Below are 25,456 nucleotides of genomic sequence, written 5' to 3' on the forward strand. Positions count from 1 at the left end.
TCCTCTCAAGGCACATCACCTGCAGACCATTCGTAGAAATGGTAGAACCTTGCAATTTGACCCACGCCCTACCAAATATCGTGTACAAGAATCCTACCCAGATCAATTTAGAAATGTTTGTTTGAATTATAACGGTTCTATACAGATGCCAGTACGACATCTCTTCCCCCCAGCTAACATACCAGCATTTAGCAAAGAACATCAGTACAAGACACATACCATGGAAGAACATTTTCTCGAGAAAGAAAACTTAATACAAATTACCAAAGGACAGGCTAACCTAGTTGAGGAAGCAATACAAAATCACTCCGCCTGTAAACGATGAGGTGACGAGAGGTGCAAAAGACTTACTGCCTCTATGTTTGGTTATATCTGTAAAGCTACTGAAAGAAAGGACAAACAAGCCCTAGCTAGATCACTTTGCATGTGCAGGTCAATCCGCACTGCACCTATTCTCTATGGCTTAAAATATGAACCAGTAGCCTTAAACAAATTTGAACAATTAGAAGGTATCAAGACACAACCTTGTGGTTTATTCATTAGTGAGGAGTTTCCTTTTTTGGCACCAACTCCAGATAGGATAATTAATGATACTACTCTTGTGGAAGTGAAATGCCCATATGCAAGCAAAGACAAGGTCATTAACCACAACACGGTGCCTTACCTCAAGTTATCATCATCGGGCCTCACAATGGATACCAATCATGATTATTATTATCAGATTCAGGGACAAATGCTTTGCTCTGGGAGAAAGGAGTGCAAATTTGTTGTCTTCACCATGAAGGAATTAAAGGTTGTTTCAATAAAATTTGACACGGACTTTGTAGACAAGATGGTAACTAAACTTAAAGAATTTTTTGAAAGTCACTTCAAAGCATTAATCAACCATCACTTATACAAACAATATTACAGCTTTGACTTTTGAAGTTTAGGATGTAACATTGCTGTATTTCCTATTTATCCTAGTTTTTATCTACAGTAAAACCAGTAGTTGAATGGAAGACAAATGCAAATATTGGGTTCAAAATGATGTTTTATTTTAATGGCATATTCATATTTTATAAGCAATCATGAAAACCCACACAATAATCAGAGTGCATAATAGTATATCACTTAAATTATTTTGAAATTGTATGTTAGCTGTGGTATACATTTAAGTACATGTAGTAAAACACCGTAGTAACATTTCGCATCTTTGTTTTAATTCAACTTTTGTCACAGATTGCACATAGAAGAACATAGAGTAAAGATATTTATGTATGAGATACTTCAAAAGTGATCAGAGTAAGATAGAATACCGTACATATTTGCTGAATTTAAATAAATATCTTTCTTCTGAAAAAACCATATGTATTGTTTTATTACACCTTTCTACTGCAAAAACCAGATTAAGATGAGATGATTTTCCAAACATTTAGTGTTTTCTTACCAAATATATTTAAGCATGTCTAGGTACAATTCCATTTCTAAAAGAACACAACGTAAAGCACACCTTTATTATTTCTGTTGCCAGTGCAGATTCGGTGTTATTAATGGGGTTGCACAACATTTAGTATGTTTTTGCTAAACCAATGATTCTTTCAACATGAACTCGTTTGCTTGCGATTTTTCTATCTTTTAGCACGCTTCAGGATGACAAACGATTCTTGGCCTTGACGAAACTTGGAATATTGATATGAATATTGAATGGAATGAAGATATCCTCCACAGTGAAGCCCTTATCAGCCATTATTGAGTCCCCTGGATCACACATCATAGTCAGTTTACTTCTTTCACATATCTGTCGATCACTAGTAGAGCCCCCGTAGGCACTAGAAACATAGGAAACAAGTCCACCAGGCGTGCAACCCACTAGTACCTTTACAGTATTTCTATTTTTGTACGTTGAAAATGTTTCTTGTTGTGCCACTGGCTGTTTGGGTCTGAAATTGGACACCCTGTACTATCCACTATCACCCTGGTATTGGGGTATTTTGCCTTAAAATCTGTAGGTGCAAAAAAATGAACTAAATCTCTGGAAGGCCACCAGTTGACCTCATTCCACTGGAGAAACGTAACATTTATCTGGGTGACAAACACATTGGTAACCCCACTCTCAGTTAGTTTAAAAAGGCGACTGAGCTCGAAATTTGTAATGTGTCGTCGGAGTTTAATTAATGTACAAAAAACTGATCTTCAGTACCTATGTCAGCTAATGTCCCATCATAGTAGTTGAGGTGATATGCTGCTGCACCTAAGGTGTCTTATACAAACTAGTCCAAACCACACTCACACTGGAGCAAAGGTCAGTACATTTTTTCTGCCTATACCGCCCTCCTTCTAGTAGAAAAAAAACAAGCTGACTGAATCTCTCTTTTTGGAGCAGTTTCCGAATCTCCTGGACTATGGAAATTCGGTAGGTGGCAACCTGATTATTCTTGGAGATTTCAACTTTCACTTTGACTGCCCCGGAAACTCAAATACATCAAAACTCATAAGTAGTAAGGTGGGATACATTAGCGACAATGGGAATTAGCATTACAGAGACCCCTGGGTCAGATTAGCGACAATGGAAATTTAACATGGCGAAAAATCGTGGGTCAGATTAGCGACAAGGGAAATTAACATGGGGAATAAATCGTGGGTCACTCTAGCGACAAGGGGAATTTAACATGGAACTATAGTGTGGGTCTGTCTAGCGACAAGGGGAAATTAACATGGGGAATAGAGTTTGGGCTTTTGGGATTTTTTTTTTTTTTTTTTAAATTTTTTTTTAAAAAAGGGGTAGGCAATTGAAAGGCTATCTCTTTTCGAGAAATATGGCTGGCCCTGAAAAGGGCCTTTGGGTTTTTTCTTCTTCTTCTTCTTCTAACTCCTTAACTTCTTCCACCAAGTCCTCACTTTTTCCATTATTCCTTTCTTCTTCTTTTTCTCCTCTGGCATCCAGTCTGGATGGCCCAAGGCTCTAAACTTTTCCTGGACTTTGATCCAATTCTCATTCATCCTCTCAAACTCTGTCTGTTTCTTTTTGCTTTCCACATCTTTTCTTTCTTCCCTCCATTTCACTTTAATCTTCTCTACTTCTTCCTCCATTACTTTTCTCATCAGATCTTCCCCTTTCTTCACCTTTTCCAATCCCCATTTTACATTTCTCCACTCTGTCCAGTACAATATTTTTTCTAGGAAGCACCGGACTTGGATGACATGATCCAGTGCTTCCTTCAAACTTCCCACTCTGAAGTAAGGTGGGTTAATGAAGCCTCTTGACTTACTGACTTCTTCTTCAATCATCCCTGCTATGTTATCTCTTGCTGTCTTTAGGCCTTGAACTTGACTCGTTACAAAGTCTTTCATATCTCCATGCCTCCATTCCTCTTCTATTCTTCCTAAAACATATTCTATATCCATTATCCAGAAATAGATGTCTCTCAATAAATTAAATAGAACTGATACTTGAGTCATTTTTGTCTCAGTTATTCCTTAGAATGGTTCCAACATCAAACTTTGTGGGTTCTTATAGTGAAAGCGCGAACGTGATGGAAAACATCCCCCTAAAACACAAAATTGATATTACCTAGATCATGACCTAACATCGTGCAGACGTGAAAGAAAACATCCCTACTTTTCTCATTTCATATAATATACTATCCACATAAGTGAAGCAACAATAAACAAACCCCAAATCTACTATTTACACACGCAAATCATTAAAACAACATCCATAATCTACTATCCACACAATCGTACGTGAGCGCTTACAAAACCCTAACTATACTCTCCACATACGCTAAGAAACAATAAACAAAATCCATAATCTACTATCCACACAATCATACGTGAGCGCTTACAGAACCCTAACTATACTCTTCACCTACGCTAAGAAACAATAAAGAAACCCATAATCTACTATCCACACAATCGTACGTGAGCGCTTACAAAACCCCAACTATACTCTCTACATACGCTAAGAAACAATAAACAAAATCCATAATCTACTATCCACACAATCGTACGTGAGCGCTTACAAAACCCCAACTATACTCTCTACATACGCTAAGAAACAATAAACAAAATCCATAATCTACTATCCACACAATCATACGTGAGCGCTTACAGAACCCTAACTATACTCTTCACCTACGCTAAGAAACAATAAAGAAACCCATAATCTACTATTCCCACAAACATACCTTAGCTCTTACAAGCACCAACACACAAACACATACCCTCACACTATCTTAAAAAAGAGTTAGTGTTTATAATTACACTACTCTACCTACATACATTGGCAAATCGATCGTTATTTCTTTTCTAGAGTATTGGGTAGCCCTGAAAAGGGCTGTTTTTTTTGGAACTTCATGGACACCTAGTTAATGGTGGCACCTTCCAGGCCTGGCGCCACATACACATCTTGTCCCCGAGTTACTTTTTACCTTTTTGGGGGAGAGAGCAGAGGCAGGATATGTCGCTTCAGAATCCCAATTTTCGCTCTCTGGAATTCTGAAATTTCTTCTTCTTCTATCCTTTTCCTCCTCCTCCTCCTCTTCTTTGTATCTTCTCTCCTCCTCTTTGTATCTTCTTTCCTCTTCTTCTTTATATTTTCTCTCCTCCTCTTCTTTGTTTCTTCTTTCCTCCTCCTCTCGTATCCTTCCCTCCTCCACAATGGCTTCCGCGGCCAGTTCATTTAATATGCGCCTGGCATATTCCAGATGCACATGAAGTTCCAACAGTTTCTCCAGTCTCGTGTTCATTTTTTGGTGTTGATCAATCAACAAGGGTAGCTGGACTGCCGAACGAGTTTCAATTTATAGTGAAAGCGCGGACGTGAAGGAAAACATCCCTTAAAAACATAAAATTGATCTTACCTACATTATGACCAAAAAACAACAACGCGCGGACCTAAAAGAAACACTCACTCACTTTTTATGCTACCCATCACTATTTTAAAATTTTTAATAAATCACTTCAGTAGACTATCCACATACGCAAAGCAATCCAATCTAACTCCAAATATACACCTCAAACACCAAAAACAAGACATCATTTTAATCTATTATCCATACCAACTTACTTAAGCACTTACAAACACAAACACACAAACACATACCCTCACATTTTTAAAAAAAGAGTTAGTGTTTATTTTCACACTACTCTACCTACACACATTGGCAAATCGATCGTTATTTCTTTTCTAGAGTATTGGGGTAGCCCTGAAAAGGGCTGGGGTTTTTTTTGTTTGCTATGGCATTCTTTTTTAGTTTCTAAGAATACGATGTCCTCTGAGGATAGACTTTCTGGCGATAGGTCTGCTTCTTCGAAAAGAGAAGAAGAACTCTTTGGTGTCGATACGACAATCGACAAAGCCTCTGTCAGCTTCAGGTTGCTGCTGCTGTTGTTGTTGTTGCTGCTGTTCCTGCTGTCTCTGAAGTCTGTACTTCTCTGTCCATTCTTCTTTTTCCCTGTTCATTTCTTCTCTGAAGAGCTCTTCTATCAGGTCTTCAGTGATTTTTAACATTCTCACATTCTCTATTTCTTCTGGCTTCGGTATCAGACTGTGTCTGACCCTATGCAAATTCACGTAGGCTTCGTTGAGCTTAGCTAGTTTGGAGCACATCTTCGTAGGAGGATGAGTCGACAATGGATGGTTAGACTGGAAACAACCCCGGTTCTTAAAGTCAAAGCGCGGACGTGAAGGAAACATCCCCCACACGGTTTTTGAGTCGCAACGTTTAGTGAGTGTCATGAGAGGGATAGTAAGAAATGAAAGAGCATCAATCCAACATTCTTATAGCTAAACAAAAGACAAAGGCATTTTTTTCAAAACACAACATTTTTTATTCAAAAATCACTTAACACTAAACAACAACTCTAACATTTTTAACAATAATCTAACAATATAACAACAAACAATTTTTTCAAAACACAACATTTTTTATTCAAAAATCACTTAACACTAAACAACAACAACTCTAACATTTTTTAACAATAATCCAACACTAAAAGTTTCTCCACTAGGTAAAGAGGGATAACAGTCTTCCATGGTTTCTAGTAATCTAGGATGACTTCTCTCAAACTGTTGATTTCTATGGTATTATCGAATTCTGCATACAGGATGACGTTCACCGTTTCATCAGGGTCTCGGTCTTTAAACTGAATTTCCACACGAATCTGGCCGGATTTTATAGGGTGGAAATGTCCCTCGTCGCTGCCTTGGTCTGGAGTGAAATCGAAAGCCCACAAAGCGTAGCCTCCTGCATAATCCTCGTACGTAATGCCGTGACTGGTATTGGTTCCTAACTGTCCGGTGGCTTCGTACAGGGACAAGTACGATCTCAAGTAATTTTTCTTGGTAAAGTCAGGTTCGAAAGGTCGGGTACACAAGGTCTTGCCATCGCGACTGACTTCGATTTTGGACACGCCAAAGTGTTGAAAGTAGAAAGGATTTTTTTCGGCAGCTCCGTTGAAGGCTGTATTCTCGACGATACCAACGATCAAACGTTTGAGTAACTGTCCTTGGAACAGATGATCTTCGATCATGGATCGCTGTCCCTTGGGAATGGTGAAGGTTTTCACTTCCACGCGTCGTATGGGATACTTGGCGGTCGTTCTGCTCAACGTCTGACTGATGTCGTTTCCCACTTTAGGTAACACTTCCACACGGCGTACGTAGAGTCTGGCTTCTAGGATTTTGGTTTTGTAACCGTCACTATCAGCCATCAAATGGAAAGCGGCACTGCTACGATTCAGTCTCAGGCGGACATCCACCCCGTTCAGCAAATACTTTTCTTGCAACCACATGTCCAAATGCAAACGATCCATCAGTTCTAAACTTGTGTCGGCTCCCGTGATTCTCTTTCTTCGTTCTAGAAATCCATCATTGTTGTCTTTCTTTTCATCAGTTTCCAATATTTCAAACTTGGTTGGTTCGTCAGCTTCCCATACCACACAGGCATTGAGATGAGTGTTCTTGGCATCTATTCCGTACGTCAAGAGATTTTCCAGGTAGGCACGATAAGGGTAAGTATCCATGCTGCTACTGACCAGTTTGTTATTCAAGTACAAGTCCACTCCACTGAACAAGGAATGCATGAAATTGTTGACGGGAGCTACTGCTTCATCGTCTATAGCACCTCCAGTCTTATCTAGAATTTTGACTTTCAGGTACAAGTAACTGCTATTCAGATCGATGTAATCTTCGGGCTGTCCTTTGATTTCAAACTCGATGGGAGCGGAATCGGTCAGTGAGGAGACGGGGTGAAATTCCACCCACTGGGATTCTTGCATCGTCATCATCGTGGGAGGCATGGCAAACAGGTCCAGTTCCGTCTTGGAACAAGCGCAAGATTCTCGGTGCATCATTTTTTTGGTCTCTTTTCTCAATAATCGTAAACGTCTAAGTCTCGAACGGTTCTTCTTTTCTTGGCCTTTCTCACTTGAAGTCTGGTGAAAGGGTGTTTTCTTCGTCGTCTCTTTCTGCCTTGTCCTTGCTGAATGCCTGACTCGGTAGCGTGCAGGGCATTTATAGGTGTCTCTCGTTGGCCTAAAATGTCTTTGCCCGTTTGCAGCAAGACGTTTTTGCCTGCCCTCATGAAGGCTTCTTTAGGGTTTTGTTTGTCGATGATGACATTTTGGAGAAATTCTTTGCCTTGCTTCAGTGCCGCATCTTTCAAGGCGTGCAATCCGCGTGTCACCATCGGTTTCAACACCGGGGTCACCGAACGAAAGGCCGATTTTAACATGTCTCCTAAGCCGTGTCCTCGCTGTCGAGCAACCCCTCGGTACACTGGATACATGACTTACTTACGAGTCGTGAGAGAACCGTTTTCGAAAATGGAGTTTCACCGTGACTTTTCCTTTGGTGAATGGAATATTTTGTCCCAGATCTCCTTTTATAGCAATGTTGACCGTGTCCAAATACGACTTACTGACAGGCAAATAGTGAGGATGGACAAATTCGCGGTGGACGTGGTAAGTGTTTCCACCTTCCTCGTCAGTGTTCGTGGCAGAATCCACTTTGAAAGGAATGACACGCAGTAACGGTACGGAGGTGTGTCCCACCACGTTGTACTCCACCCCATCGGAATACACGAACATCAAATTCAGTCCTTGGTTCAGTTCTACCGGGGCACGAAATAACTTGCTAAAAGACTCGTTGTCGTAAACGATGGGTAATTCGTTTTTCTTGAGCATGGCCTTTCTCATGTCCATGTCTCCGCCCAACATGTCAAACAATTCAGGACAAAATAAAATGGACATGATTTTACTTCGTTCAAATTTCATCAAGAAGCGACGAGCTGCTTTGTGGTACTTCATGGTGACACTTTTGTTGACATGCTCCAAAGCTTTCAGAAACACGACATTAAACCTGGAGGCTATGGTGCTGACCAAATGTTGACCACTAAAATAATAGCCTGGGGGAATGAACAAGTGATAGGTGGTGTACTTTTGTGTACGGGTTTTCTTGTCATATTTGACATTGCTATCCATCCACTGTTGCATTTGCTCGTCATGAACTTCCACATCAAAAAAATTTTGATTGGGAAGGACATTGAGGACTTGGGTCGGGTGAATGATTTCTACTAAAGCCACTTCCCAATGGGCTTCGTGATCTAACTGGATGGCCTGAGGTAATTTGGCCGTGTAACAGCACAACGTGTTCTTGGGAAACACCTCCATGGAACTGTCACTGGGTAAAGTTAAGTAAAATTGGCTTTGGTGACTCATAATTCCAGAGTTCTGTGGCTGTCCGAGGGGTTAGTGGACGTCAGAGGCGTGTCGCCGTCTAAAGTGGGGTTCTGGTTGTGGTTGAAGTGGTGACTGGCACTGGCACTGGACACAAGGTTCCCGGGGTTCCCGTTCGAGGTGAATTTCAGGGAGGGATTAGGAAGCAGGTAACCGATGCAACTGCTCAATAAAATGGTCCACAATTGTTTGTCTCCTTGTTGCAAACTCAAATTGGCGATGGCTGCCCCGATGACACAATACACCACGAAGATTTGGCAGAAAAAGACGATTTGCGTTTTAGGCACACGTTCTCCACACCACACCCACAAGGGTTGTTTTTGTAAATCTTGCACAGAAGAACTAGGTGAAGGAGGAGTGGTCGACGTAGCTGCGTCTGTGTGAAAAGGCATGATGGTCACTTCTTTTTATAGTCGATGACTTGCGAAGCGTCGATCCAAGAATCAAAACTGGGTGGATATCCTTTCCAACGTACTTTGACTTCTTTGACACGTCGTTTGCCCACTTTACGGGTTCTGCGTTCGAGAATGCTTTCGATGTCGTACACGTCGTCTTCTTTTTTGGTGACACGTTGTAACTCGGGCAAATAAAACGTTCCTTTGAGCACTTCTCCGTTCATGTCTTCCAATTTATGGACGGCAGGATGACGGCCATGCACTCGTCCAGTGACGCGAAACAATTCGGTCGTCCAGTTAGGTAAGTAACCTTTGTCGAAAGTGCGTTTGGTTTTGCCAATGCGCACCCAATCTCCTACGGCCAACATTCCACTTTTCTTGGGGACAGCCCTCGTCGGGGACGTACCAAACAGGCGCTCAAACACCAACACTTCGTTGTCGGGAGTCACGTCTTGCGGGGCACGTCCGATGCTTCGATGGTAAGATTGGTTGTACGCTTGCACCAGGTGCGGTAAGATGTCGATGTACTTCAGAGTGTGGTGATGCGTAAAATATTTCCACATGCGTTCTTTCAAAGTGCGTTGAAAACGTTCCACGATGCTGGCTTTGGTTTCGGGATTCTCGGTGGTAAAAAAATGAATGTCACGTTTCTTTAATTCTTTTTGGAAAGCTTGGTTCAGAAATTCGGTGCCTTTGTCCGTTTGCCATCGAAGAGGGTGACGACCGCTTTGTTTCAACACTCGTTGCAGGGCTCGTACTAACTCGCTGCTCGATTTGGAAGTCAAGGGCACGACCCAGGCAAATTTGGAAAAGACGTCGATGACACAAAACAAATATTTGTAGCCACGATTGTAGCTGGCCAAATGAGAGACATCGGCTAAATCGGCTTGCCATTGATGATCGATGCCTTCCACTCGGGTGCGACTTCTGGCAAACTTGCGTCGAATGGGTTTGTGTAAAGTGTAGGTAGCTTGTTCTTGTAACCATCGTTGCACTTGAGGTAAACGGAGACTTTTCAGTCGCGTTTTGGCAGCACGATACAATTTTTGAACTCCTGCGTAACCTGCAGGATGGGAGGGATCGTAGTAAATGCTGGCTAAGACTTTTTCCATTTTTTTGTGTTGGTTGGTGTGTTAATAAGACACCCACTCTTGGAGGATGCTACTCTTTTTCTCTTGGCGTATTTTCTTGGATTGCAATGCTTTGCGTGTGCGACCGGCAATAGGTGTTGAAGAGGAGGAGGATGTCTGAGCGGGGGATATCGGTTCTTGTTTCACTTCTGTCTTCACTTCTGTCTTCACTTTCTTTTTCTCTTGTGATGAAGAAGGGGTGGCCATCATCTTTTTAATCCATCCAATTCTGGAGGTAGGTGGTGTTGTTAACTTGCGTACTTTTTCTGGTGGAGTTTGAAACCCTTCTTCTTCTTCTTCTTTTCCTTTTTCTGTCTTGGTCACTGGTACTGGTACTGGTACTGGTGATGGTGCTGGACTTTTCATCAAGGTCTTAAAATCTTTCAGAGTGGGTAGAGCTGTTTCGTCTAAAGCTTTCTGGTGAAAGAGTTGCAGTCGTTGCAAGAGTTAACCGTACTTTTGCGATTTTTCTGTTTCGGACAAATCTTGGCGATCCATCAAGGACTGCAATTCGTGTTGTAACTGGGACATCTCGCTCAAATTGGGATTGGGAGGTAAATGCGGGGTGTGTTGTTCTTGCCACCGATGGTATTCTATCCATCGTTTGTAAGGCACTAAAGCTAGTTTTCGTCCTTCCATGGGGTTGTCAGGGGTCGATTCTGAGATCTTGGAACTTCCGAGGCCTTTTTATCTTGCTCCCACCAGTCCTCCCAACATGGTTCCCAAGACTCCTTTCAGTATGGGGCCTAACAAGAGAGGTAAAATACCTCCACGTTGCACTAACATCTTCTATTTTTGACGAATGGGAATTTTCTTTTGAACCATTTGGCGAAGAACGTGACGATGTTTGCCTAAGCATTATTTCTGGTGTTTGGACAAAGGGATCGTGCCTTTCAAAACGTTCAAACAACATTCGCACACGGTATCGATGACCTCTTTGGAGGCCGTTTGAATGAGTTTTTTTCGTAGGGGTGGAGAAGCTTTGGACAAGACAGATAACATGTCCCCATGTTTGGCTAAACGTGGTGGCAGTCCTTTCCTTTTCTTTCCTTGGGGTTTTCTGGAGGGTGACATCTTTGAGTCTTCAGGAGCACCAAAAAACACTGATACCCCGACTTGGTCACAGGCCTTTTTTATACTGGAACGCGTCGCCACTGATTGTCTTGACGTCGTATCAGTTTGAGGACAGGCATGACACGTCGTGCAGGGGTACGTAACGGACTAAATCGAGCCAGTTCTTGCTTGGACAAATCCAGTAAACTTTGTAACATGCCCGATCTTTCTTGAACTTTGATTTTGGGAGAAGGTACTTTGTGAGCAGCAGCCATTGCCACTAAATTGGAAGGTCCTGCCACTGGGGAAGTTCTTTTGGGGGTCATCAACGGAGAAGTTCTTGGTGTGATCAACGTCTCCAAGTACTCTTCAGTTCTGGGTGTCATTAACGGAGAAGTGGACAAACGTGAGGCTGCCGGAGACGCAGTCACCGCCGTGGAAGGTCGTGGTTTGCGAGTGTAAGGTTGCGTCCTGGCCGAAGTGCCTCTCTTGCGACTAGTTTTCTGTGGACTTTTCTTTTTCTGGGGACTTTTTCTCTGTTTCTTTTTCTGGGGGCTTCTTTTCTTTTTCCGGGGTGGTGGTGTCTGGTCAGAGGAGGGTCCTGCCACTGGAGAAGTTCTCCTTGGGGACCTGGTCTTTTTCTTCTTGGGGCTTCGTTGGACGTTTGTCTTGGGTATAACTTTGGGGGCATTAGGATCCCATCTTAAGAGTGAGCGAATGATGACCCCTCCTAGAGTACCGCTCCCTCCAGGTTTCAAAATGATTTGTTTTTTGGTTTGAGTGTCGATGCGGGGATCGGCCAGTTGGACCAAAGCGACTTTGTTTCGATCAAAAAAGCGTTTGGTTTGATGAGGAATCTGAATGATTCCTTGGAGTAATTGACGTGCCGTCACCGTGAACCATCGTAAGACTTCTTTGAGACTAGCTTTTAAGACACGAGCTCGTGTTTGTGGATCTTTTTCTCGACTGATGCCATACAAGGCACGAATCAATTTGACGGGAAGATGCAACTGAAGGGACGTCATGTTCGCACTGAGAGTGAGACAGACGAAAAAGGGTCTGAGGTTTTTATAGATTTTTGTTATGTGGAGTGAAATGAAGTCGAGGACGGAGACGTGTACAGGACAGGCCCTCCGTCTTGGCACCAGTGGTGAAACAAGTGGGTACGAAATCGCAAATCCTCGGGAGTCGTAGGTTTCAAATCGACGAGTAAATAGGCGTGTGGAGTTTGAGTGGCATCGTCGTACGCCTGAGTCAGCCAAGGCGTTCCTAACTGTTTGGCTAAGACTTGCACTTGCGATTTATCTCGAGGGCTTTTAAACAAGACCACGTAATGCGCATTGAGACTGATGGTGCGATGGGCTTTACTTTGTTGAAACAAATTTTGGGTGATGTAAACGACACTGGCATTACGGTGATGCCCTTTGCGCGTGAACCACAGTTTAATTTCTTCTTCGTCTTCTCCTAACATGTCGTCAAAAATGACCAAATGGGTTTGACGGGAGTCAGAGACGATGCCGTCGTCTTCTTTAGGAATGCCTTCCACAAACACGATGGAATCGCCTTGACTTTCTCGCAAGAGGCTGTACGCCGACTGCCACTCTTTGTAACACCACACGATTCGTTGAGGGGGTCGATCGATCAAATGATGTTTATGTTCGATCAAACGTTTGACGAATTCGGTTTTGCCTGAACCGCTAGGTCCAGCAATGAGCATGTTAAAGGGATGGCGAAGATACAAAGCCTCCCAACTGGCACGATCTAAGTGTTCGTCGATGACTTTGACAGTAGAGGAAGAGGGAGCAGAGACAGCAGAGGTAGCCATAGTGTGAGAAATGTCACTTGTGACACGAAAACAAACAAGACAAGAGTTTATATACTTTTTTTCAGAACACGTTTATTGAATGTTTTTTTTTCAAACATGAATACGAAAGACAAAAATACATAAAAGCCAAAGGCTTAAGTACAAGAATAAAAGGCACATGATAAACATGAACGTGGAATAAACACAAGTGTCTGTACAACATGTTTTGGGTAAAGTTCTAACCAGTTCTATAGTAGGGGGTAAGGTCACACAAGTGTCCTCCCGAAAGGGTCTTTCAGGCCTGTCCACGACAGTCCCGTCCTGGGTGACGGGTTCTTCTGGCACCGTCACTAACACGGGTTGAAAAGTAACTTTTTTCCTTGAATAACTCTCGTGCATACTGGGCCACCTCTTGGGTCCAAGCCAAACCAATCTGGTTTCTTCTTCGTCAACGACATGGTAAGTTACTTCAATGAACAATGAACTATCGATCTTGCCTAGGGTTCCTTTTTATATACAGACCAATACCGACGTGACCGTACGGCAACGTAAAGTGATTGGGAAGTCGCACTCGCTTCTGGTATACAATTTGATAGACTTTTTCCAAGGGTCGACTGACGATGTGGTGAGTGGGTAAACGTACAATCTTGTTCGGTTGATAGGTGGTCACTTTAAAGTTTCCATCCTCTCCCGATTGCAAGGCTTCTTTCAATACCCCAAAGTTGACCACTCGACTGGTACGATGATTCAGAGTCAGTCCTTTCACTTTGCACGTCGTGTGCACTTCTCCTTGTTTGTCCCGGTATTCGTAGCCGTAATTTTTGGGGCCGCCACTGACGAAACTTAGAATCTTGTCGTCGGGATGCTCGTCTGTCCAGGGTCCTAAACAGTCTCCTTCGATGTCAGGGTGATGTTGAATCGGGTGATGGATGTAAATGCAACTGTCCGTGTCAAAGTACAGGACGCGTTCTTCTAACAGTTCTAAAGCTTCGTACAATTTTAAGTGAGCATGAGCTGTCACGTAAGCCGCAATGATGACATTTCCAAAAGGGTCGTCTTGTACAAAGTCCAGATCTTCTTCGTAATTGACCAAGATCAAATCCTCTCGAACGACGTCCACGTGTTTCATGTATTTGGTTTTGTCGTGAATCATCTGGAAGTAGCGGGAAGGTTCTGTCAAATATTCCGTCTTGGGTAAACACGCTCGTTGTGCCATTTTACCCCACAAGCAATTTAACATCACTTTGGCAAACGATCGCCTGCCTTCGTTTTTTTCGATGTGGTCTAAAGAGATGACTTCTTGTTCGTAGTATTTCTCTTTGAATTGTATTTGGTCTTCGGGAGTGTGACACCAGGAAGGATAGCCGCTGGCTTCTTGTTTCAGTTTCAAAAAGGCATCCACATAGTCGGCGAAAATGGCTTTCTGAGTAGGGTCACCCTTGTGGTACTGTTGTGTCTTGGGAAAGTGGCAAATTTCGTACACTTCTAACAGTTGGTATCCCATGTCCAGAGCTTTGAACAATTCCACGCTGACCCAGGTTCCCGTCAAGGCACGTTCTTCCTGGCTGTGATGGCAAGGTTGGTCCTGGTTGCACGTTTCGGCACAAGTACGGCACAAGGGAAACATCAGTTTGCCTTGACAATGGTGAGGTAAGACGGGATGGTATAGGTTTGTGGGAGGCAAAACTTTACACTTGATCAAGCCTTCGTATTGTCGAATGTTTTTCAGGTCGATGTGTTCCGTCAGCAGTTGCGGGTGCCCTACGGGAAAGCGACAATATTTGCACACGTAGGGATACAGCGAACACACGTCCAAGTATTTGATTTCTTCTCCTTTCGCTTCGTCGGCTTGGTACAGCAAACAGGTGGCATTGGTCCTTCCTCCGTACAAACTATCCCTCGGGTTCAACGGGTCCATGAACTGGTAACTTTCCACGAGGCGTTTAAACTCGGGATCGGTTTTCAAACGGTGATCGTACTCGTGTTCCCACATTTCCACCACTTGGTATCCTTGCTGTTCTAACTTTAGGCGTCGCTGACAAGTGTCCTGGTACAAGTCTTCCATGGTTCGTGCAAAAACTGATTTTTAGTGTCACGGTCAGGGTAACAGACGGGACATCCATGAAATAAGCAACCGTTAAACTCGTACACGATCTTGGGGTTTTCTAAGTCCCAGCCATCTACCGAATACGTTCCGATGGTCTTTTCGCCTCCTCCTTTGCGGGCATGCTGAATCCATTTGTCTTCCTTGTCGTACAAGTAATGTAACCAGCGTAGGGCTTTGACCGAGTATTGACGTTTGACAAAGTGGGTCGTTTGAGGACTGATGACAGCCACGGTGTTTTCAGGCATGAATCGTTGGCGGTACACTAAGGAACACGCTTTGGCAATGGTGCAAGCTTCTTTCAAAGGATCGACCCCTCCGTGTTCCATGAACAGTTCTCGAAATTTTCCACAGCAACGTCGTAAAATGTCCACGTCGGAACGACAATACTTTAGCATTTCTTCCTGAAAGTCGAAGGGGTCAGAGGCATGAGCCTGGTACCAAGCGTAGAAAGCTTCTTGTTGTTCGGTACGCATGTTGTCGGGGTCGTAATAGTGAGCCTCAGGCAAATGGGGTAGAACGGCATGTTGATTGGATTCCGTATTGAAAAAGTCTGGATAGTACCCTTTAGCCGTTTCTGTCATTCCAAACGTTTTAGGCATTCGGCTCAAAGGCATGGCCAAGTAACTCATCGAATCTTTAAACTGCACTTGTCCCACTTGCATGAAAATGATTTTGGCTCCGTTCAAAGTGACTTTAGGACGTTCGGTGCCTTGTTCCGTATAGTATCTCAAAAGAAACTGTCCATCGTATCCGGAGAAATTGTGAGCCATCACCGTGGCATGACGATGACAATCTCCGTAACGTTCGATGTCCTTTTGGCTCCACGTCTTGTCGATGGGGTCTAAGACCCATTGGGCAAAATCGGCTAACGTGTTCGGTCCCCGAAAGATTTTTTCACGTCCTCCAGGAATCTTGCTGCAGTGAGGGCAATGACTGAAGATAGGTTCTTGAATGCACTTCTCGCACGCTCGATGAGCCACGCAGAAATTAGGAATGTGAATGCCGGTCTCTTGCATGCATTCGAAATCGAAAAAGATGAAATTGCCTTTCTTCTTGTGACCGTCCTCTTTCTCTGGTGGGGGTTAGTATTTTTGCACGTAGCATTGGCGTTCCAAGTCCACGATGTGGTGACAAATGTGACATTTTTTCTTTCCTCGACATACGTGTGCCTTGGCATTATTGGTAAGTATGCCTTGTCCACAGGTAGGGCACAATCTCAGGAGTTGACAAGCACATTTCTTCTGTGAACCTTGTGTTTTCAAATGTTGTTGGTAACAGGTAGGACTGACAAACGTTCGCAAACAAGTCGAACAAGGCACTGGTCCTTCGCTCAGACAGGGTGGAGAGGCCAAACATCCTGGGCATTTCATTCCACAATGCTTGTGTTGCTCTCGATTGTTATAACCATAGTCACATTTCTCACAATAATAACCGTATCCCAGGAATCCAGTGATACTGGTAATGGTATCGAAATGTTCATCGTGATGATAAAGGTGAATGTATTTTCCGTCCTTAAAATCTTGGCTTCGAAACAACAGAGTTCCACGCATTTCTTGAGGGTGCACTTTCAAGGTGTAGCGTGGAGCTAGGGCATCTTGCAATTTTTGCATCTCAGGAATGCCACAGGGTGTGTCTTTGGACAGGCCAGCTTGTTGTAACAGGAGTTCTGCTTCGTTTCGTTGTTTGGCTCGATCGCATCGTTGAATAGTTTTCCAGGTTCTTTTCCATTCTACCGTGTCGTTCTTGTTGGCATAGGTTCGTCCCACCACGATGGCACGGGCTAAACACATCTGGTTTTGAGGGTTGTTAATTCGGACGAGACTCTTTTTAGTGTTGAGAAGGTCGTCCACCAATAACATCTTTTTGCATCCAGTTCCTTGAGGAGGAGAGACGTGGGCCATTTTCAGTGTGGCTTTACCATCGGTGATGTCAAACTGGTCATTAGATTGTTGCACCTGTTGTATCTTGTCCATGACTTTGGAAGGGGTCAGTTCTGCGGGTCTGCTAAACTCGATCCAAACAGGGGATTTCAAACCGTCGTGATCTATGGATAGTGTCAAGCGATCGTCTTCTTTGGCTTGACATTGTCGCTTGAGTGCGGTGAGCAAAGAATCCCACATCTCGGTGATAAACCCTTCTGCTTTCTCCAAGGGTACGTCGGACTTGAAATCTTTAAACTTCACCGTGTAGGTGTAAGCCGTGGTTCTAAATTTTCTAGAGGAGCGCTTTTCCGTCTCTCGAATGGAATAGTATTTTTCAGGGTTGACTAAGGGTGGTGAACTTGGTTTAGAGGTTTCAAATTCTGGTTCACTCATGTCCTCTTCAAAATCACTGGCATGAATTTGTGCCAAGATTTCAGCCCTGGTACGAGGCGATAGATCACGTTTCTGCCTCTTACTTTCTTCTTCTTCTTTCTTCTCAAATGAATAGGATCGTTTCATCTTGAGTGCAAAACGTCAAATGACTCAAGTTTAAACACCATAGACTAATTTATAGTCATGGCAAACCAGCGTATATAAAAAGGGTGTGTGTCTTGTCCTTTCACTATTCATTTCACTCTCAAGCCGAGCACAGCGATGGAAGAGACTACCCAGATGGAACGTTTCGTCAGAGCTTTGCGAGGGGTCATTAGAAAATTCTCTTCAGACCAGCCGACGGACTACTCTCCTTCCTTTCGAGATAAAAGTCAAGATACTTGCTATATCTGTCAGAAGAAAGGGCATTGGTCTTCAGAGTGTCCAGACCGTCAAAAAAGAAAAAAAAACAGGGGCTAAAAAAGACAAAAGTCAAGATACCTGTTATTATTGTAAAGAAAAAGGACACTGGTCTCCAGATTGCCCAAAAAAGAAACAAGAGGAATCAGAAGAAAAGAAGGATTCTTCAGAAGAAGAGAGGGATTCTTCGGAAGAAGAGAGGGATTCTTCAGAGGAAGAAGAGGAAGAAAGAAGACAATTCTATTTAAAAGAAGCAAAGAAACAGGAGAAGAAAAGAAGAAGGGAAGAAAATGAGGAAAAAACGGTGAAGAAATTCAAAAAACAGAGAGACTAAACAAGGAGAAAGAAGAAGTCAATGAACTTTTAATTAAAGTGTTCTGTGGTGAATTGTGAATTGGATTGTAAAAAATGGATAAAAAATACATGAATGATATAAGGTAAGTGTCTTTGAGTTTTGATTTTAAAATAAGAAGCTACACTCACGCACTCATACACAGACACGTACTATAAGGGTAAAATGGGTTGTTTATTTGTTTTGTTTTTTGAGTTATTGGCAATTGAAATTGTATTTCTTTTCGAGAAATGTGGGTGGCCCTGAAAAGGGCCTTTTTATTTTGGTGTAGGGGTGAGTTTAACCAATCAACTTTAACTGCCTTAAGCCTTTGCCACGGCCAAGGCCTACTTCTGATGATTGGGTTGAAATCACTAAGGGTGGTACGATAGGCTTAGTCACAGGGTTGGCGTGTTTAGCTCGGGAAGGTCGTATTCTCTTCGGTCGTGATAAAGAAGTCTGATACATTTGTTTCAGACTTCTTAACTCCGCTAAAATGTCCAACAGTACCGTAGCCGTTTGATTTTCACCCTCTTGTTTCTTTGCTGCTACTTCTTCTTGCTGTTGTTGCTGTTGTTTTTTTCTTACCTCTTCTTGTTGCTGTTGCTGTTGCTGTAGGAGAAAAGCTTGTTCCGCTTCCTTTTGTCGTTGTATAAATTTCTCCAATTCTTCTTTCTGTCTCTGTCTAAAATTCTCCACTTGCGGTAATGAAGAAGGTAACGAAGGTTCCGGAACAAATTCTTGCGAGGTAAGAAAATCCACAAAATCCCAATGTACCTCTTCTGAAAGTAAGTCCGGGTTCCCTTGGGCAGTCTCCCCTGCTGGTGCACCCCAATGGATCGTTTTCTGAGTTTCCGTCATGTTGAATCACTGTCGCATAGATTGACTGCACACAAGCGCTAACGAATCTATATAGACCACGTGACGTCACAGACTGCTCTCTTCGGATTGGATGCGAGCTGACTGAATTTTGTAACGCGTGTTCGGATTGGTGAATGAATTCAATCCGTTTCAATCCTTCCTGTACCTATATTTAAGCGCAGTTCACTGCATTGATTCACCTATTCTCGTCGCTTCAAGATGTGGACCACAGTTGAGTCATCCACCCTTGTGTCTTCCATGATGTTTAGGACGGACATGCTCATGTATGTCAGGTCCAAGTGGACTGTTGTTGATAGGACAGATACTAGTCAATGGATGAGGAGGGTTTACATAGAAAGACAAGGATGTCTCAAGAGGGTACTTGTGTATGGACCGGCAGTTAGAAGGAGTTTAAGAAGAAGAAGAAGAAGATGTGACAGATGCCATCTATGTTAATATTAATATTAACATAAACCCAAAGGCCCTTTTCAGGGCCAGCCATATTTCTCGAAAAGAAATAGCCTTTCAATTGCCTACCCCTTTTTTAAAAAAATTTTTTTTAAAAAAAAAAAAAAAAAAAAATCCCAAAAGCCCAAACTCTATTCCCCATGTTAATTTCCCCTTGTCGCTAGACAGACCCACACTATAGTTCCATGTTAAATTCCCCTTGTCGCTAGAGTGACCCACGATTTATTCCCCATGTTAATTTCCCTTGTCGCTAATCTGACCCACGATTTTTCGCCATGTTAAATTTCCATTGTCGCTAATCTGACCCAGGGGTCTCTGTAATGCTAATTCCCATTATCGCTAATGTATCCCACCTTACTACTCTCATAGATTCCATTAATGTTTTCAACCTCAAACAGTCAGTTAACCAACCCACCCATAAACATGGTCACATTTTATACCGGATTCTTCATAGACCTGATGATAACATTCTACGGTCCTCCCTGGTATCCCATGACCTTGCATCAGATTACCTCTGCATTATATGCCATCTTGACGTATCAGTCCCTAACGCTCCACCTTTATCTGCTACTAAGAGAAACCTCTGTATGATAAATAGAACCAAATTAATGCACGACATCCAAGTTAACCTAACAAATTGCTTACATCCTACCGCAGAACAACTCGATAACTGTCTGCGTTCATTACTTGACAAACATGCCCCAGCTACCAAGTGCAGAGTATCAATTCAAAAGTGTTCTCCATGGCATAGCAGTGTTAGGGTCCAGCTTCGCACTGCTAAAAGAGACCGCCGTAAAGCTGAGAGGCTTTGGCTTTCCACCAGACTCACTATTCATAAGCAAATCTATGAAGTCGCTAAGAAGAATGTCACAAATATAGTCCATGCAGCGAAATCAGCCCACTACACTACTAAGATCATGGAAAGTTCCAGTTGCAAAGATCTCTTCGAGATTACTAACACGCTAATGTCAAGGAACAAATCAACACCACTTCTAACTACCTTCTCTCCAGTCGACCTTCTGGACATGTTTGCAAATTTCTTCCGTGACAAAGTACAAACCATTAGAGATAAGCTTGACACCAAAATTTAAATTGACTCGTCACCATACAGTTGGGATACAGAATTTGAGCGGCAACCATTAGCAGCGTTTGAAACTGTCTCTATGGATTTCGTACGTACAATCGTGATGAAGAGTGCACCAAAGTCATGTGAACTTGATCCAATTCCAACATCACTGCTGCTTGAGTGCTTAAATCCAGTATTGCCTTCACTAACTGATGTTATTAATACCTCTCTCTCATCTGGGGAATTCCCATCATTTTTCAAAACTGCCATTGTAAAGCCTCTGCTGAAGAAACCAACACTAGACCATAATGATTTAAAGAACTACCGCCCAGTTTCTAATCTCCCATTCATTTCAAAAATCTTAGAAAAGGTTGTTCTATCCCAGTTTGTATCTCATCTAAATTCAAACAGACTTTTTAACAATGTACAATCTGCATATCGCCCTTGCCACAGTACTGAAACTACTCTTCTAAAAGTAGTTAATGACATTCTCTCTGCGTTGGATAGCGGAAAGATTACAGTCCTCACCCTCCTTGATTTTTCTGAAGCATTTGACACAATAGACCATGATATATTACTTCACTGTCTCCAGCATGTATTTGGCATTCATGATACAGTCTTACTGTGGTTCAAGTCCTACTTGGTCAACAGGACAAAAATTGTATCTGCAAATGGAATACATTCCACCCAGTTGATCTATGTTATGGTGTTCCACAGGGGTCTGTTCTTCGACCTGTTCTCTTCATTCTGTACACTCAGTCTCTCTCAAGTGTCATAGATCATCATCCAGTGTCTCACCAATTGTACACTGATGACACCCAAATATACAAATCTAGCCACCCAACTGAAGTTGATGCTACCATCCAAGCTGTAGAGAGGTGCATTTCTGACGTGAAATCATGGATGACTTGTAACAAGCTGCAGATGAATGATGATAAAAATGAGGCCATTCTGATGACAACACAAAGACTTTCTCATTCACACCCTTTACCTCAAACAATAAATATCAGCAACGCCAACATTAAATTCACACAATCAGTACGTAACCTAGGTGTTAGTCTGGACAGTACTCTCACATTGCAACAACATGTCATGAACATATGCAAGGCTGCATATCTTGAGCTGAGACGCATCAGCTCAATCACCAAATATATTTCAGTTGATGCCACTAAAACACTTGTGTGTTCATTAGTACTTTCAAGACTGGACTTTTGTAACTCAATTCTGTCTGGTTCATCTCAATATCTACTCCAGAAACTTCAAAAAGTTCAAAACACAGCTGCTCAAATCATACTTAGAGTACCACGATCAGAGTACACCTCACCGCTGCTCTGTACCCTACACTGGCTATCCATTCCATCCAGAATCAAACACAAAATTTGTTCTCTGTGCTACATTTCACTGTCGGACTCTAGTCCAACATACCTATCTGACCTCACCCATGTGTACACACCAGCAAGATACTTACGCTCCTCTTCTGACAATCGTCTACTCATTATTCCCACTATGAAAACAAAGTCATATGGACAGCGTTCTTTTGCATACCAGGGCCCAGCAACGTGGAATGAATTGCCCACTGAACTTAGACACAAAGACACAGTGATCACATTCAAGAGGGCTCTCAAAACTCACTTATTTCGACAGCAAGAACAAACTTAAAGACCTAATAATGTTTCCTACCTGAAATATTCTCAGCATGTTTTTTTTATTTTTTAATGTTTTTGCTAATTTAATGTTGTTTGTTTTTGTAATAATATTATTATGTTTCTTATCTTATTGGTGTTGTCTAATGTTGTAAAGCGCTTAGAGCTTCTAAAGATTAGGCGCTATACAAAGTCCTCATTATTATTATTATTATTATTTAAAATTCTGATAATTCTCCAGTCCGGTATAATAATGTATGCCCTGGGATCATTCACTAAATTCTGGATACTAAACATTGGTTGATCACCACTTTGTGTCCCACAATCCCTTGTGCTGGTTTCTTCAGTCTGAGTTGAGGTAGGGATGTAGACTGTAACTACTGAAATAAAATTGTAATTGCATTTGGTGAATTTTAAGGTTATCACAGACTTAGAGAAATAATTTTAATAAATTTTGCAACAACATTTGAGTAACAGATTTTAATTACAAAAATCAAGTGCATTAATTTTATTTTTAACAGACATTTGGAGGTAGGATTTGGTTCACATGGAAGTGTTAAAATGGTACAGTGTCTTAAAATGATATATTATTGATTGACAGAATGTAACAAATGTACAAACAGCAAATAGGTTTTGTTAACAAAGTTTTCTTAGATTTCTGACATAATGAATGGCAGTATTGGTAGCACGCACACCCCCCTTTTGGATGGCATATGGAGGTTAATTCCACATCCCCCCAAAAATGTAAAAGTTATAAATTCTTGACTGTACCTGTTTCTTCAGTTGGAGTTGAGGACACTATTTCTTGAATCCAACCTCGGTGTTTTCATCCATCACAATAACATCACTAATGCCCTGTAATGAAAAAAAAGGAAAGTGTTTATACTGTACTTATGGACCCAAACAAATGAGTGGTTTAATGTTGCACTGGTTTTGAAATTTGGGTAGATAGGTTGGGATTTGTAAAAAAAATTTGAGCACTATATATATAAAAATGTTTAATATATATAATGTACAAAGCGCATCAAGTACTGGGCTAAACTAGATGCACAAATTTTAGGAATTAAAAAAAAAATTATTTTGTTTTTGTACGGGGGGGGGAGTGCTAGGGTCAGCAATGAGAAAATAAAAAATAGGGACAGTCTGCATACATTCCTTACCTTGTCTTATTTTCTTTTCTAGAGATGTATTTTTTTTTAATTGTATTGTGTGATTATCTCTGTATTGTGATACAAAATCACAGTATTGATAGGCCTCAAAATGTATCAAGTCCTTTGCATAAAATACCTCACCATACCTGAGTATTTTGCTTTAATTCTCTTTGGATGTGTCTCTTCCTCCGTTTAATTGTTGCTGAAGATTCAGCTCGAGTCCAGTTGAAAATGTAGGGCACAGCTGTGGGCTTCAACTTCTTCTGCAATGGTTTTGTCCCTGTGAAGTATTAACATTTTAAATTCTAATTTGAAGAAAAAAAATACCGTGCATTGTACATTTCAGAGTGTGTTTACACTTCTCATTAGGCGTATAGTGTTCGTTTTGATACTCATTGATACTGATACGTGATAGCGGACCAAAACATGATTATTCAAGGCAACCATAAGGAATGTGATAAATGACAAATATTTATTTGTTTGGTTTACATATAATACTAATAAATATTATGAGAACTGATTAGAAGTATAACCTGTGTAAAACAGAACTTACCAGGCGATATTTCACAGATATAATCAGACGAGTCAAAGTGGCTGGAACACACAACACTGTGTATCGTGGGCTTCCAAAACTCTCTCCGTATAGCCACCATCCAAGATTTAACCCCATCTTTATGACCCCCTCTGTTTGTGCACTGGGGTACGCAACACTCCGTAGGCATTATTATAATATGGAAATAGCTAACTACTTCATGTAGCTTTCTCGCTCTTTACTGATGTTACTATATGGATGCTGCCATCTTCCGGTTTGAAATGAACCGGGTTGCTGATGAGCGCCGCCTGGCGGTAATGATGTTTTCGGAGAACCCCATTCGTGTGCCATTGCATTTATCCTTGAACAATGCCAAGACCTTCTTGTTGGCGACGCTGCGAAAGACGGGAGGAGTGTCCGGGTGAGTAGCTGCTTGTGTTCTAAATCATGTGCCATGTTCCGGCACGGGTCCTCAGTTTCCAGGGATATCAACAGCTTGTCGATGTTGGTGGACAAGAGTCTGGCTTTTTACAAGTAGTGGCCTTTTATCTGGTTGTAATACACGTCATATACCAACATCACTGAGAGGTCGAGAACTGCCTGCTTGGTGTAGATCATGCGGTTTATCTTGAGGCGGGGACTATATTGCCGCCCAAAATGTACAGGGTCATGAGCACGGAATCGGCTACCAAGCGACCGTGCCCACCCCTCGTACTAGAGCGGAACAAAATGTACAAGAATCGACTGTTCTCCATTTTATCGAAGACGGCGCCATTAATTTAAAGAAAACCTTCTTTTGGGGGTCGAATATATCCCTAGAAAAAAAATCTCAGAGAAGGTCTTTGTCAAAACAATTCAAAGAGGTCATGTTAGCTCTCTGTTGCACACCTTTTAACAACATATTTCTTCGAAACGGCTCGACAAATGTTTATTAGATTTGGCAACTGTTGGAACAGATCCAAAACTAGGAAATGCGAAACAGGGCTTGAGGTTAAAATTCTGTAAGTATGGGTACAGTTTGTTCAAAATATCGATAAAAGTGATCCGAAATCAGTATGTTCTTCATACCGAGTATCTGTTTTCTGCGAGGCATTTCGCTGATTCCTATTCACAAATTTCGCCAAGACTCCGATTTAGGGTCGACAATACCACCAGTGATACAATTCCCAAGAATGGTACATGTAACAAAATCTTTAACGACTCGACGTTAAGTCAAAATTCTCTAAGTAGAGCTTTGGTTAGAACAAAATATTAATAGAATATACCTGTTTATTACACGGGTTTTTTCATAGCTTCACAGCTGATACCCTTAAGCTGCCACTTATGTCCATGATTCCACTCGAATAAATTCTTCGAAATTTCATTTGTTTGTCGAAAATATACATAGACACACAATTTTCAAACAAGGTTCGATGTATGTATGCGCAAGATTTAATCCACTTATATAATAACACCACCGCATATCCTTAACCCCCAGAGT

At 42.0% G+C, this 25,456-nt stretch overlaps 1 pseudogene; it reads right to left on the minus strand.

Annotated features, from left to right (window-relative positions):
• Positions 1-1,438: 1,438 nt before the first annotated feature.
• Positions 1,439-24,166, minus strand: LOC149775907 (uncharacterized; annotated as a pseudogene).
• Between the last annotated feature and the right edge of the window lie 1,290 nt (positions 24,167-25,456).

The sequence above is a fragment of the Sinohyriopsis cumingii genome, chromosome 19 (assembly GCF_028554795.1).
Source record: "Sinohyriopsis cumingii isolate HCF-2022 chromosome 19, ASM2855479v2, whole genome shotgun sequence".
In the NCBI taxonomy this organism is placed as follows: domain Eukaryota; kingdom Metazoa; phylum Mollusca; class Bivalvia; order Unionida; family Unionidae; genus Sinohyriopsis; species Sinohyriopsis cumingii.